The sequence below is a fragment of the Cibotium barometz genome, chromosome 25 (assembly GCF_041138505.1).
Source record: "Cibotium barometz isolate CiBa-2024 chromosome 25, ASM4113850v1, whole genome shotgun sequence".
NCBI classification, from domain to species: domain Eukaryota; kingdom Viridiplantae; phylum Streptophyta; class Polypodiopsida; order Cyatheales; family Cibotiaceae; genus Cibotium; species Cibotium barometz.
The window spans coordinates 50257415-50272479 of NC_141070.1; positions in this window are offsets into that span (position 1 = coordinate 50257415).

Below are 15065 nucleotides of genomic sequence, written 5' to 3' on the forward strand. Positions count from 1 at the left end.
CTCCCCCACATGCTTACAAATTTAGTCACCATCGAATGATGTGGGGGGGTCCCCCCCCCCCACATGCTTGCAAATTTAGTCACCATCGAATGGTGTTTGGGTATGATGGCATGGGGAAGAGCGAGATTTCTCAAGGTCTCTTGAGCCAACTATGAGGTCTTTTTATGGAGCCAGATGGAGTCCCATTGTGTAAACCATGTAGGACTACATTACTAGAGCCATATTAGATGTAGTCCCGAGATGACATATTGCTCACTAATTGATTCATGGTCAGTCTCAAGAGCAAGGGGCTTTAGATGTAGTCTTAAGAGCAAGGGGCTTCAAGGCTGGACACTATGTGTGATGAGTGTTGTCGTGAGATAGTGGACCTAGTATACAATATGGAAGATAGGGATGTAAAAGTTGTCCACCCAAACTAAGAGATATGGAATGCATCAACCAAAGCCTCTGCGACTCTACCAAAACCCAACCACCACCCTTGTAAAGGACATGAGCATGGACAAGTACCTTCTCAATCAATTAGGCCAACATTGGCAAGGCCAGACCTGATAAGGGAAACCTCAAGGCCATTAGCTAGGACACCCACACTTGTTCCTAGGGAGAGATATGGTTTGAGGTCCAATTTAACCATACAAACATGGATGTCCATTATTAAGGTCTAGACAACAATATTTTTGTGCTCATTGCCCACACCATGGGAACCACAACATAGCTCATCATTGAGGAACTAGGAATGCCGTATGCTCCCTCCAGAGCCCTAAGCCCTACTAGTCCCCACACCATCCATCACCTCCTCATCAAACACAAGTATATATAGATTGTCGTAGTTGCCATACCCCCCTTTAGAATTACCACCCAAACATATTCCTCCAAGAGCTGCAATTTGTTTAATAGTACTTGGTCTGTGACTTTACCTATAGATGTGGAGAATCTAGAATAGGAGTGCTATGAGTCTTATGAGAAACAATACCCATACGAGCATAGTACAATCCTATGGGTATCTAGCCCTAGAGTAGCCCCACATACCACCACCTCCCCCAATTGGGAAATTATCTTTCATGTCCACAACGATGCCTCCGCTTTTGTTGTTGGATGTGTGCTAGCCCAACCTCTAAAATTACCACCCCAATAGATTCCTCCAAGAACCGCACCAATATAATAATACTCAGTGCCTCTACCTGTAGATGTAGAGAATTCAAAATAGGAGAGCTATGAGTCTTATGAGTAACAAGACCCATGTGAGCACAGTATGATCCTTATGGGTATCTAGCCCTACCAACCTGACACCATCCATCACCTCCTCCGAATAAGCACATGTATAGACCACCACAGTTGCCATACCCACCTCTCAAATTATCACCAGCAGATTCCTCCAAGAATCGCACCAGTACAATAGTACTGGTGCGTGGTGACTCTACCTATGGATATGAAGAATCCAAAATAGGAAAGCTATGAGTCTTATGAGCAACAAGACTTGTATGAGCATAGTATGATCTATGGATATCTAAAACAGGATTTAGCCATAGACTATGCCTCCTTATTTTAAGCTAAGGTGCAATAAAAGGGAGAGACTTCAACAATATGGTACATAGGCCACCATCCTATGCCTCCTCGTTCAAAGCTATGGTGCAACAAAGAGAGAGAGAGAGAGAGAGAGAGAGAGAGAGAGAGAGAGAGACCTCAATAATTTGGTACACAGGCCACCAACAATATAATGCTTTGGATATGCAAAAGCCCATACTGTATTATAGAGTGTCATCCTTACAAGGATCTTGCACTAAGTATCCTAGCTCCATTCCCTAAATACAATGCCAAACCCCCAATGTCATTCCTTATAGTAGCACATGCTACAAGTGTGAATTTAATATCATGCTTATAAGATGATCCCAATAGAGTGACAATTGGTCTGAATGGTAAAAGCATCAATCACTTCAATAAGCCTTCATTTGTTAAGTGTACAAGGAAGACTTATTCATATAATCCCCCTTATAATTCTATCACAAGGCTATAAGCCAAGGGCACAACAAACAAAGGAACATCCAAGGCTACTAATAAGTAGAAAGCTCAAGCTTCAACCTCAAAACAAGTAGCTAGAGCATAAAGTGTGAGCCCCAAAGGCTAGAGTAGGCCCTAAAGAGGCTAATGGATTGGAAATAGAGGTCTAAATAAAGAAGACACGGAAGGGCACATGAAAGCATAACACATGATCAATTTAAAATTAGTTCAAATGAGAGGCACTTAGAACATCGAGCATTGTAGGACCGAGTGAGATCGTGAACCAAGTGATAGACAACAAATACACCTCTATCCAATGGGATGTGGGCCTATGACAAAGGTACATTTACCCAAACTTGCATATAGATAGTGGGTTTGTGATCATGAGACCATTGGTGATCCCACATCATTATAGTAGATATTAGTTTTGTGTTCATAAATAAATACATTAGTTGAAAATAAACATAGCACCATCCCTATCAAAATTCCATAAACTTTCATATAGATAGTGAATTTGTGTTCATGAATATCACTTTAAATTAAACTTGTATGTAAAATTTATCTTGCAAACAAATACATCACTTGAAAGCAAATACATCATCAATCTACCTGAAAGCAAATACATCTCTTGAAAGTAAATACATCATCAATCTACATGAAAGTTTTATAAATACGTAAATGTAGATAGTCCACTTGTGTTAAGGGGGGAAAATTATCTCAGTAAAATAAACTTGCATACAAAACTTCTATTCCAAATAAGTTATTGAATACACCATCATTCTCTCAAAAGTTTCATGAACTACTTTTGTTCAACAACCCACATGAGGAAGACTCACAATCCACATCAATCCTCCTCATATGATTCCTCACACTCACAATCCTCCGCAAAAGGACATTGTGGAACATGCGAGTCCTTTCTAATGACATCATAACTATGTCAAGTGACATCTTCAATGCCATAGCCTCTATATAATAGGGAAGCACATTACATACAGATTAACACAAATACAAATGTAAGATAATATGATAGCTCACGTCTATCCCAAAATGTAGCGTGGTAACAAAAATAACGACCAAGTAAGATAAAGTATCACAAGATGGGTACATGAGTAGTACTAGCCAAACAGGTTCCCTAGGGGTCGTATATAGCATCATCTTTATCCACATCCTCATGAACATGCCTTCTTGGGCCCAACACTCTACACAATAGGAGTCACCACTCCCTCAATGGTATCATCATCCATGTCAAAGGAAAAACAAGGCCCTCCCTGAAGCGAGATACACTCACAAGAGTGAAGTAGTACCACACCTGTTAAAACCCTAAGATCTCTCTAGATAATTGTTATGCATATACATGCATAAATCAGGCATAAACTCATCCACCCAACCACCCCCGAGCCTAAGGGATGCACACATGAATAATAATGAAATACATCATACTTTTATCTTGATGTCCCATACCATCAAGAGGTATAACTTAAATCCAATAGCATGTAGCTATAGTGTGAAATGGTAAGTGAGTAGTTATGATCCACTACACAAGAGAGCATAACATAACCTAGCCTCAAGCTAACATCAAGAGACCATAGCATAAGCCTCAAAATAACATAGCCTTGGCCTCTAAGCCCCCAAGCCTCCCTTGAGTGTGTCCCATGCCCCTATTATATAGAAGGGCCCTAAAGTGACTCTTGACTCTCCATTTCCCATGTGTGACCCTTGGATGCCTGACCCTAACCTTAACCCTTAAGGTGAGTCCTAACCCATGCTCCACTAGAGCTTGTTCCCATGCTCCCATGATCACAAGCCCAATGTGGGTTAGCCTCCTAGTATATGCATACATAATGTGCATATAACATACTTCCCCTCTTTCAAAACATTGCACTCTTGCAATGAAAAAAAGGAGAATTACGTTGAACAAGCTCAACCGACTCCCAAGTCGAATCCTTTATTTCTCTATCTATCTGCCTAATTTTAACCTCAGGGATTAGTCAACTACAAAGTTTCCTTTCCCTAAATTCAAGTACCTTATCAGGTTAATGTGGAACATAGGATAATTCTTCGACTTCAACAAGTTCTTGAGGAGTAACTATGTTATCCTCACCTCCCAGTTTTCCTTTCAATCTATTGATATGAAAGACTAGATGAACTGCATGTGGAGGTTGTTTCGATTCATACGCAACCGTGCCAATCCGATGTATAAATCGAAATCGACCACAATATCTAGGAGATAAATTCGAGCATTTTCCTTTTGACAAAGTTTGAGAATCTTTAGGAACATTAAAATAAACCAACGCTCCTGGTTCAAAAGACCAAGTTGAGTGTCCTCTATCAGCATAGAACCGTGCCCTATCCTGAGCGCTCCTAATAGAATCCCGAGCTTCGGTCAGCATTTCCTACATATCACACAAGAAATCCCTCGATGCATCAAGCTTGATGTCCTTAAGTCCGACATCAATAGGTGCCTTGGGTTGATACCCATACATAAGCATGAACAGACTAAAAACCAATAGTCGTATGTTTTAAAACTGTTATAGGCAAATTCCATCATTGGAAGATATTTTTTCCAATTTGATGCTTTTCCAGAGACTATGCACGAAGCATATCCTCTACAATCTGATTCATACGCTCTATTTGCCCATCAGACTGCACATGATCAAAGGAACTCATACTTAAAGTAGTTTCCTCATTGTAAACCATTCGGAATAAAGTAAGAAAACATGGCATTATAACAGCAGGAACCACGGATTCATCAGCGCCCTGATGTACCCACATCTATACATGGAATTATCAACATCTCGAGTTACCCATATCAACATAAAGAGTCATCAATGTCTTGATGTCCATCCATAAACCATTAGGTTGATTGTATAAATCACCTAAAGTACAGAACTAGAGAAAGAAATGCCAACAAAGAAAAAATCAAAATTTCCTTAATCCGAACACAACAAGATAAACTTGTTGAACTCTAAAGAAAGAGATTTCAACAAATGAATATGCCGATGAGATTACACTCATCAATACATGCAGGCTATAGATAAAAGAAGTTTATCTAGAGAGAATGCCTACACTATAACTTCTAGTGAATTCAGAAAATGAGATTGTCTTTGAATGTTGAGGTCAACATGCCAAGTGATGTAAGCAAAGCAACAATCTTGACTCCAAATTATCCTATAAGATAATATATGTGAGGGATCGCTAGCGTCCCATACCACCATGATACCCCCCATACATACCTTAACAATTTGAAACTCCCTAGTATGCCGTCTAGGAAATGTTGAGGTCAACATGCCAAGTGATGTAAGCAAAGCAACAATCTTGACCCCAAATTATCCCATAAGATAATATATATGAGGGATCGCTAGCGTCCCATACCACCATGATACCCCCCATACATACCTTAACAATTTGAAACTCCCTAGTATGCCGTCTAAGAAATATGAATAAAATCCTATATAAAAGGAATAAGATGGCCTTATCCTAGACTTTCACATACTAAAACTTGTCTCTATATACTTGAGACCACATCAAGGAATAACTCTTTTTGAGTATATTATTAGAAAAGAATTTGAATTATTGGCGCCTTTCTAATGATAACTACCTATGACACAATAAAGTTAGGGTAGAAAAATAACTCACCTAGATATATAAGCAACTAGGTATCCAAGTTGGAATATGTACAAAAGTACAAGGAACATAGTCCAAATTTACGTGCAAAAAACCGAAGGCAAATACTATTTTCAAAGCACATGATATTATCCAAAAGATCAAAAGATCCTTATAAAACCATGGATAAAAGCATAGAAGCTCCTCGAATCCATGAAAACCATAGTTGATCATAACAATCAATGCATGCCATCTAATGGTCATTAATCATGCCAAAAGAAGCATTAAAATTGGTGGCCAACTCATCAATCTGGAGTATATGAACGTAGTGTCGTTCAAACAAAACTCCAAAGTAAGTGAAACACATGTGTGTAGCACTTAATAAAAAACCCTAGACACAAGTGATCTAGGCAGAACCTGATGAGTCCATATAAAACTTGGAAAACATCCAATAAAATCCACCAAAACAAACTGATCAACTTACCCATGATAGAATTTGTCTTAGGCTTAGAAAATTAAGCATAGACCACACTTAAATAAGTGCAAAATAAATTATCATGGACAAGGTTCAGAATTAATCCAAGGTGAAACACACTTTTTGAACGCAAATTCTAGCCATCAAAAGTATGGAACATGTCCAAAAAGAATGGCTAAACAATGGTAAAAAATCATGAAAACATCGTTCAGAATTAATCCAAACAGAAATATATACTAATACGAGGTACAATCGTATTGATAAAATGCGAATAACCCACATCTATCTAATGTCAGTACGAGAAAACGTACTTCAAAATTAAATAACCCTTGAAAATATTAAATTCTCAAGAAAAAGAATTATCATGATTTTTTCCTAATTTTCTCTAATTTTATAGGACCTTAAAATATGATAATTTTGAATTCCACCAAACCTATCTTATGGCATTCCAAACCTATATTTTTCCAAAAAAAATAGCAATTAGATTTGCCAAAATACCATTGATATTCTAAAAATACCAATTTTTAGGATTTTTAAAAATAATTTCTAGAATATTCCTTATTTTCCCTGAGAATTCCATTGTTCATGAAATTTCCAATTCCGCCCGACAATTCACAAATCCAATGAAAATTTATAATTTTAATGGATTTTTTGATTTTTTGGATTAAAAAATATATTTTTAAAGGAATTTGAATGGTCACGGGCATCCAAATGGACACACCACACTCCAATCACCAACCCCACATTTTCCAGAAATTTAAAATAACCTTTGTCTATTTTTCACTAATTTTTGAGAATTTTTGAAAAAAAATAATTTACCCTAAACGCATAAGAATACGGTCAAAAATTAATTTACCCCGAACGCATAAGAGTACGGTCAAAAATTTCAGAATCCCAATGGTCTTCCAAGAATACGGAAAGCCAACAGTTTCGGGAAAATGAAAAGACAAAAGACAAAATCGGAATGTGAAAGGTCAAAAGTTTCTAGAATCCGAAAGGTCAAAAGATTTTTCGGAATTTGGAAAGCCAAAAGGTCAAAAGATTTTCTGGAATTCAGAAAGCCAAAAGGTTTCCCGAGAGTGCGAAAAGCCAAGAGGTTTCAAGAAAATAAAATTTCGAAAAATTCTAGAGAATTTTTTTCTCAAATCTCATATTTTCTCAAATTTTTCAGGCTTTTTTGAAAAACTTTCAAAAGCTTTTTTTTTTGGGAATTAAAGAAAAACTTATATATATATATATTTTTAAAAAGCTAAAAAATAAAGCCTTTTGTAACTAAGGTTTTAAAAACCTTTTAAAAAATGATTTTTTTGGGGGGTGGCAATTTTCGCCCGCGTGCAGCAAAACCCCCCTCGCCCGCGTGCACCAAAAAACAGAGTCTCCTCTCTCCACTCTCCTCCCCTTCTTCTCCATTCTACATTTTTATATCACCCCCTCCTTCTCTTCTTTGATAATAACTGAGAGAAAGAAGATTAAAATCTTAACTAAACCTTTGCTAATTATAATTATAATTTAATTAAATCTTTGCTAATCATAATTAAACCTTTGCTAATCATAATCAAAGGCTTAATAAAATTGTGCCTAGTAAGAGACATGCACACGTGGGAGAGGAAAATAGAAGAGAAATTCAAATTTGAGTGGAGAAAAGAATTCCACGCACATGGGAGAGCACTCCATGCATCAATTGGCTGCCCCACTCTGCATTTTAGCAGAAATTTGGCAGAGGGCACTTTCAACATCTTAAGATTAAGGCCTGGGGTATATGCGGACATGCCTCCCATTCTAATGCATGCCCTAATTGGGAGTAAGAGGCCAAGGGTATTGTTAACTCCTTCATCAACAACGTCCTGGAGAAGCAAGCTCTAGGATGTAGCTCACTTGGCCCACCTAGAACAAGCAGATAAGAAGCTCTTCCTCCTTTCAGCTCCTTTCAAAGCATGTTACCTCTATTGCATGTCACCCTTCTTCCCCTCCTCATTGAGCGCGGAGTATTCCCCTTCACTTAACCATTTTTAAAGTTCCTTTTGCTGGTGCTTTGGGGCATTTAGGGAATGTTAAAGATCAAGCTTTGGGGGGGCGCTCTTCCACTTTTTCTAGTGCTATGGGGCATTTAGGGTATGTTAAAGATCAAGCTAGGGGGGTGCTCTTCCCCTTCTCATTTGCACCATGCTTTAGGGAATTTTCAAAATATACTTCAAAATATACAAGAGCAAGGCTTGGGGTGCATCAACATCCTTCATCTTCTTCCCCTTCTAATTAGGGTCATGCAAATGACATAAATAAGGGTTTCTTCCCCAGTCCTTGCGCGTTGACCAAGGGGGGTGCGCGTGCATGCACCCCTCTTCCTTAATACAACATACTCAAAATTGCCTTATTAACAATTTACAACATACTCAAACTTATTGCCAAATGTCTCGCCTCTTAATTCCTTCCTAGGAGGCTAGCCATTGCAAAGAAACCCTCTACAAAACCACCCTTGGGGGCAGCTCAACCCAACCATCAACATCGACATGCTGGGTATCAAAGGAAACAAATATACACCTTAATACCCACCAGGAGGTTACAGAGCCTAGGAATCAAGGGAGTCAACTATACTTTTTAGTGACACCTTTGGGTTGGCCCTGCACCAATGTTTATTTTTAAAAAATATGGGTTGTTGTCAGGGTATTGCTCTTAAGGAAGATAATGTGTAATTAAGGATGTATGGGCTTTGAAGGTTGAAGTTAAAGGGAGAAATGCTCACATTAGAAGCTAATGGGAAATTAAGAAGAGCTAACAAAGCTAATGGGGGCAATTAAGAAGGGTTAACAAATCTACATAGGATGTTAAGGGTCGTTGAGCACAGTTAACAAAGCTACCAACAAGGAGTTAAGGGATTTACCAAAAAAGGGCTAGAGATGATGACCATAGTGCCATTATCAAATGAGGTACTCAATGGTGGCGATGAAAACCCTTATCTTGGGATCATTATTAGTAATGTTGAAGTTATCATCTAGGGGCACATTCACGGGAGGCTTGGGGGCTTGGAGGCCAAGGCTATGTTATCTTGAGGCTTAGGCTATGGTCTCTTGATGTTAGCTTGAGGCTAGGTTATGGCCTCTTGATGTTAGCTTGAGGCTAGGTTATGTTATGCTCTCTTGTGTAGAGGATCATAACTACTCACGTACCATTTCACACTATAGCTGAATGTTTTTGGATTGAAGTTATACCTTTTGATGGTATGGGACATCAAGGTAAAGGTATGATGTATTTCATTATTATTCATGTGTACATCCCTTGGGCTCGGGGGTGGTCGGGTGGATGAGTTTATGCTTGATTTATGTATGTATATGCATAACAATTATCTAGAGAGATCTTAGGGTTTTAACAATGGTATAAGAGCAATCTCTAGTTATTTGTTGTTATTTTTTATTTTTTATTATAATTTTTGGCATTTTTTGAAGTAAATTTTAATATTTACTAAATAAAAATGTTATTTTGTTGATTTTGTGTTGATGATTTGCACATGGATCGTCGATATGGCAGTTGAAACGCGTGTTTCTTCTATTCAATGGACCAATCGATGTTACGGGGGAATTCCGTGAGTTTAATGCTATTTTCTCTATTTTTTATGGTTTAAAATAAGCATTAATAAAAATTTATACCAAAATACCATACATTTTACTATGGATATTTTTGGTAGAATGAATTCCCTGAATTTTTACAAATTTTAGGAATTTTTTTCTAATTTTTTTGAAATTTTTATGGTTAAAAATGTATTTTTAATGCATTTTTGCAGGGTTTCCACCGTGGATATTCTTTCGAAGGCCAAGCTCTACGACACATATCCAGCCCTAATGAGACAATCAGCAAAAAAACAAAGAGGTGGAAGGGGGCATGCCTACATGCCCCCCTTGCATCATAAATCTTAACAAAACTCTAAAGCTTGAGCTCAAAGAGGCGTGGAGCTTCATGTCAAGAGATGCATAGCCTTGTTGAGAAACATGGGTATCTCGGACATGTGCATGGCTATGGTGATTAGTACTAATCTTATATTAACCTAGTGATTAAGCTAATCTAAGGTGGGTGATGCCTAAGCATAAACATGATGATTAATTGTTAAACTAATTAAGCTTAGTCTCAAACACAATTAGGTCCAAGATTAAGCTAATCTAAGGTGGGTGATGCCTAATGATGATTAAATATTAAACTAATTAAGCTTAGACTCAAGCACAATTAGATTCAAGATTAAGACTTTTACTTATAAAGAGGCTTGAGAGCTTGCTTCATATTTCATTGCTTGAAAATGACTCCTTTTTATATGAGGGAGGTATAACTTTGCTTTGCTAGCTCATGTGGGATGATTCAGCTTTGCTCATATGGCTTCTTGTTGAACAATGTCTTCTTTGGCTTACTCAACTCACTCTCTACCAACTCCTGTGCTCAATGGCATCACATTTCTCAACCCCCCTCCCCCTCCCCCCCCCCAACCGCGGGTTGCCATTTTCTTAGGCTACTACAAGGTTGTCAGATAGGAGGTTTACAAATGCTTCATCCCCCCTTAATGTAGGTGGTAGTTGTATTGTCATTTGGACTTAGAAATGGAACATCTCCCCCTTAATTAGCTACTCTCAGGGGGGTCAGGAGTGTTTACATTTGCATCACTTTTCCTGGGTGCTCTCTGGCTTCTCTTGGGTGGTAAAGCACCCTTCCAAACACATAGACTTGCCTCTCAATTGGTGGCTTACAACATATGAATTGATTAGGTTAGGGTAGGGGTTGGTAGCTCCTTTGTTGCTTAGTGTTGTTTTCTTGCTTGAGAGTTTCTTGCTTTTGCTTGATGATGATCCCTTGTTTGCTGACTTCATGCTTCATGTTGATGTCGTGTCCTTCTTGTTCTTCTTTGTACTGTTGGATGCTTCTTGGCTCTTGGTCTTTGATATTTGGCTTGACTCTTGGCTCTTGGACAAATCCTTTGATGTGGCCCTTGTTCTTCTTATTGCCACTTGATGCTTGTGCTTGGTGCTTTGATGCTTCCTTTGATGATTTGTGTGTGAGTGCCATGCATGTGGTCAAATCCTTTGATATTGCCACTTGATGCTTGTGCTTGGTGCTTTGATGCTTCCTTTGATGATTTGTGTGTGAGTGCCATGCATGTGGTCATCTCATGCATGTGTGTTTTTAGCATACTTAGGATAGTATTTAATGCACCTTTTCTTTGCTTTTGTGATTATGCACATGTGTTTTTTCCCAAGGATTTAACCCTTCCCCAAATGATGTTTTGAGGTGTAATCTGCTTGCCATTTGAGAAGGTCTTACCCCATAAACTTAATTAAGTCTCTATGGCAGTGTTTAATCTCATACAAGATTTGGCGTGCAATAAGGGGTTTGATATTGTAATGTTTTCAAAGCTCAAGTGCAATGATTAAGATGCTAGAAATTTGATGTAAGTGCAAATTGCTCTACTTCGAAATGTTATCCCGACAATGTGAAATAGCTTCAAAGGCTGCCTAAAAACAAACCCAATGCTAAATGATGTGCTTTATGTTTCTTCAAGTCTAATACAATGCCATTGACCCACTTTAGCTTCAATTAGACTTAATTTGACTAATTATTCCTTAATGATTATGGTTAAGACTAATACCAATGATTAGTAGCAATAGAGTTCAAAGGGAAAATTTGAGCAAATAGGAGAGATTTTTGATGGGGCTTTTCGCATGGCAATGTTGCTCTAGCCTAGTTGGAGATCCTCAAGCCAAAGACCTCAACTCAATTGCTTCAAAAATTCACAATTTTAGGCATCACAATAGTTGGCTAGTCTTTTGACTAGCCGGTTCATGAAATCACATGGGATTAAGATGCAAGATGTTGGGGTATGAGGAAACAAACCCTAAGAGGCTTTGCTTTAATTTGATCTATAGTTGACAAATTTCGCTCTACAACCTAGTGGCCTGTAGCATGACTTTCAGGCATTTTCAACCAAATTTGCTAGTGAATATTTGTGAGAAGGGACATCTATATGTGAGCAAGGTAGCCCTTGAAGGGCTTGGGAAATGCTTGAGTGAGTGAAGAGAACAAGATCTTGCAAGCTTGGCCACAAGAAGAGGATGGGGATAAGGTTATGGTTAAATGATATTAGGGGCTTTAATGGAGTTGATTAGTGCTAATAAAGCTAATTAGGAGCTTTAATAGAGTTGATTAGTGCTAATAAAGTTGAGATTAGGATACTAGAGATCATGGGGAGAGGGGTGGCTCTGATACCATATTGAGAAACATGGGTATCCTAGACATGTGCATGGCTATTGTTATTAGAACTAATCTTACATTAATATAGTGATTAAGTTAATCTAAGGTGGGTGAAGCCTAAGCATAAACATGATGATTAACTACTAAACTAATTAAAATTAGACTTAAGAACAATTAGGTTACAAGATTAAGACTTGTACTCATAAAGAGGCTTGAGATCTTACTTCATATTTCATTGCTTGAAAATGACCCCTTTTTATACGAGGGAGGTACAACTTTGCTTTACTAGCTTATGTGGGATAATTCAACTTTGCTCATGTGGCTTCTTGCTGGACAATGTCTTTTTTGGCTTAATCAACTCACTCCCTCTACTAACTCCTATGATGAATGGCACAACATTTCTTAACACAGATGTTGAATAACTTTCACAGATGCACAACCTTTACAGCTCAAAAAGCTTTTACAAATGCTCAAGGTGGAGAAGAGATAAATCCTAGCAATAATGCTCTTACCTTTTCTCAATCTCTCTTACTTTCTTTCTTACTCTCCTCTCTCTTTCTCTCCTTCTCTACTACTCTCTTTCTCTCATTTAACTCTCTCTAACCATAATTGTGAGCATGGTCTCGCCAGTTTTGAAGTGCATGTTCAATACGGAAGAAAGCAGCAGAATTTTTCCACAACCTAACCCCAATAAGAGATGTTATAATTTCAAGGATTTGCAAAGGAAACCCTTCTATTTAGATCCCAAAAACCTCACGGAGCACACCTAAATAATCCAAAGAGAGCTAAGTGGCAGCCCCCAAACCCTAATTCCATCCCATTAGCAAACAACACATAATGGATCCTGACAAAGCTACTAGAAGCTTAAGGCTTTTACAAAAGCAACCCCTATGTCTAGATTTTGAGGTCAAAGAAACCCATACTACAAGTCTCAAGAAACATGCAATCCAATGTCAAAAACCAAGGATGGATTGGTGACCTAAAGCTATGCCTTTGATGCCAACCCTAAAAGTTAAGCATGAACGGAGAGCAGTGGCTACTACCTCTTTTCAAGACCGATGACACCTTCAAAGCAACAAGAGGCAACACCAAGCCCATGTGTGAGTCCATGTGTGTTGGTCCTATCCCTTTCATTCCCATCAAAGAAGAGCCACCCATGGTGCTAAACCCCTAGGAGACTCAAGCACTAAATCCCTTGGCATTGCCAAGCAATCTCAAGGCTTAAGGGGATCACCATGGTTCTATAACACACCCCTATATGCCATGCCATAACATCCACTTAGAGCAAATGCCTTAGTAAGAAGGTTGCAGCCTTATCAATTAATAGCGGGAATGCTTTACACAATAAAGATCAAGCCGCCATCATGAGGAAATGCTTCCATGAAGATGACTTCATGGCCGTTCTTGACCATTTTGACATAGGCAGAGGACACTTTGCCAAGGACATAGCAACCCGCAAAATTTATCTAGGTTAGACTATGGTGGGCCTACACACTTTGGAGATAGAGCTGAATCTAATGAATGCTAAAGGTTTGCCATGTTCCAAGAGAAGGATCACATGCCCCTACCCCTCGTAATCTTGGAACAATTGTTTTAAAAAAGGGGCTTAGACTTTATGGGTTCCATTAGCCCAATCACTAAGAAAACTTAAGAATGATTTATTTCACATTGACTACTTCACCAAGTGGGATGATGCCAAAGCTACACAAAAAAGTTGACATGATATCTACCACTTTTATATAAATGTGATTACTCGTTCAATTTCCCTTGTCGCTAGAAATAGTGAGTGATCACAATACACATTTTATAACCGAAGTGGTGTAGTTCATAAAATTCAAACCCACCCTCACTCTTGCAAAGTTTAGTCACCATATGAGCACATTTTGTTTAGAGACGATAGCTTACTACTCACAAGTGAATGGCTAACCTAAGAGCATAAACAAGACATTATGTATCGTTCTCACCAAGATGGTAGAGGTACCAAAAGTAATTGGGATCATAAGTTGCATTCTACTCTATGGGCCTACTACACCACCTTCAAGGTCGCTCTTGACACAAAACAACTTTCTAGCTTGCGTATGGTCATGTTAATGGAATTCTTGTTTCCAAGATAGCCAAATATAATCTTAAACAAAACCCCTCATAGAGAGGGTAGTTACCTTAGAGTAACTGAGTGAGTGAAGATTACGATCCGCTTACAAAAATTGATGGTATTCATGTACAATGTGAAAATCTATGGTCATTAGTGGCATGGTGATCAGTGGTTTGATGATTATTACAACTAAGGACAAATGCAGGAAGGCAAGGGACATGGTACTCATGTACAATGTGAAAAGAACACCAAGTATAGAGGTGAAGATCCAAGTCAAGTTGAAACTTAGTGTGAGAACCACCAAACAAAAACTTAACTATATAGGACAAGGTCAGAGTCACATAAATTTTATTCCTCAAAGTGTAGGAAAGATAGAGACCTTGGATGTAGCAGAGATGGAATGGTAATAGCCCTCAAGGTGCAGTAAAGACAGAGACCCTGGATGGAGAAGAGATAAAATGGTAATAACAACCCCTTAAGATGTAGTAAAGATAGATACCCTAGATGGAGAAGAGATGGAATGGTAATAACAAGTTGAAACACTGTACTATGGACCTCTCACCCAAGACATAATATCAAATCCACAAGAAAAAAGAGGAGAAATGAGAGGTAGACTATAAAAAATGAAGGGCATGCCCGAGGTGATTGTTCGACAGCCTGAAAAACTTCAACCTCAAA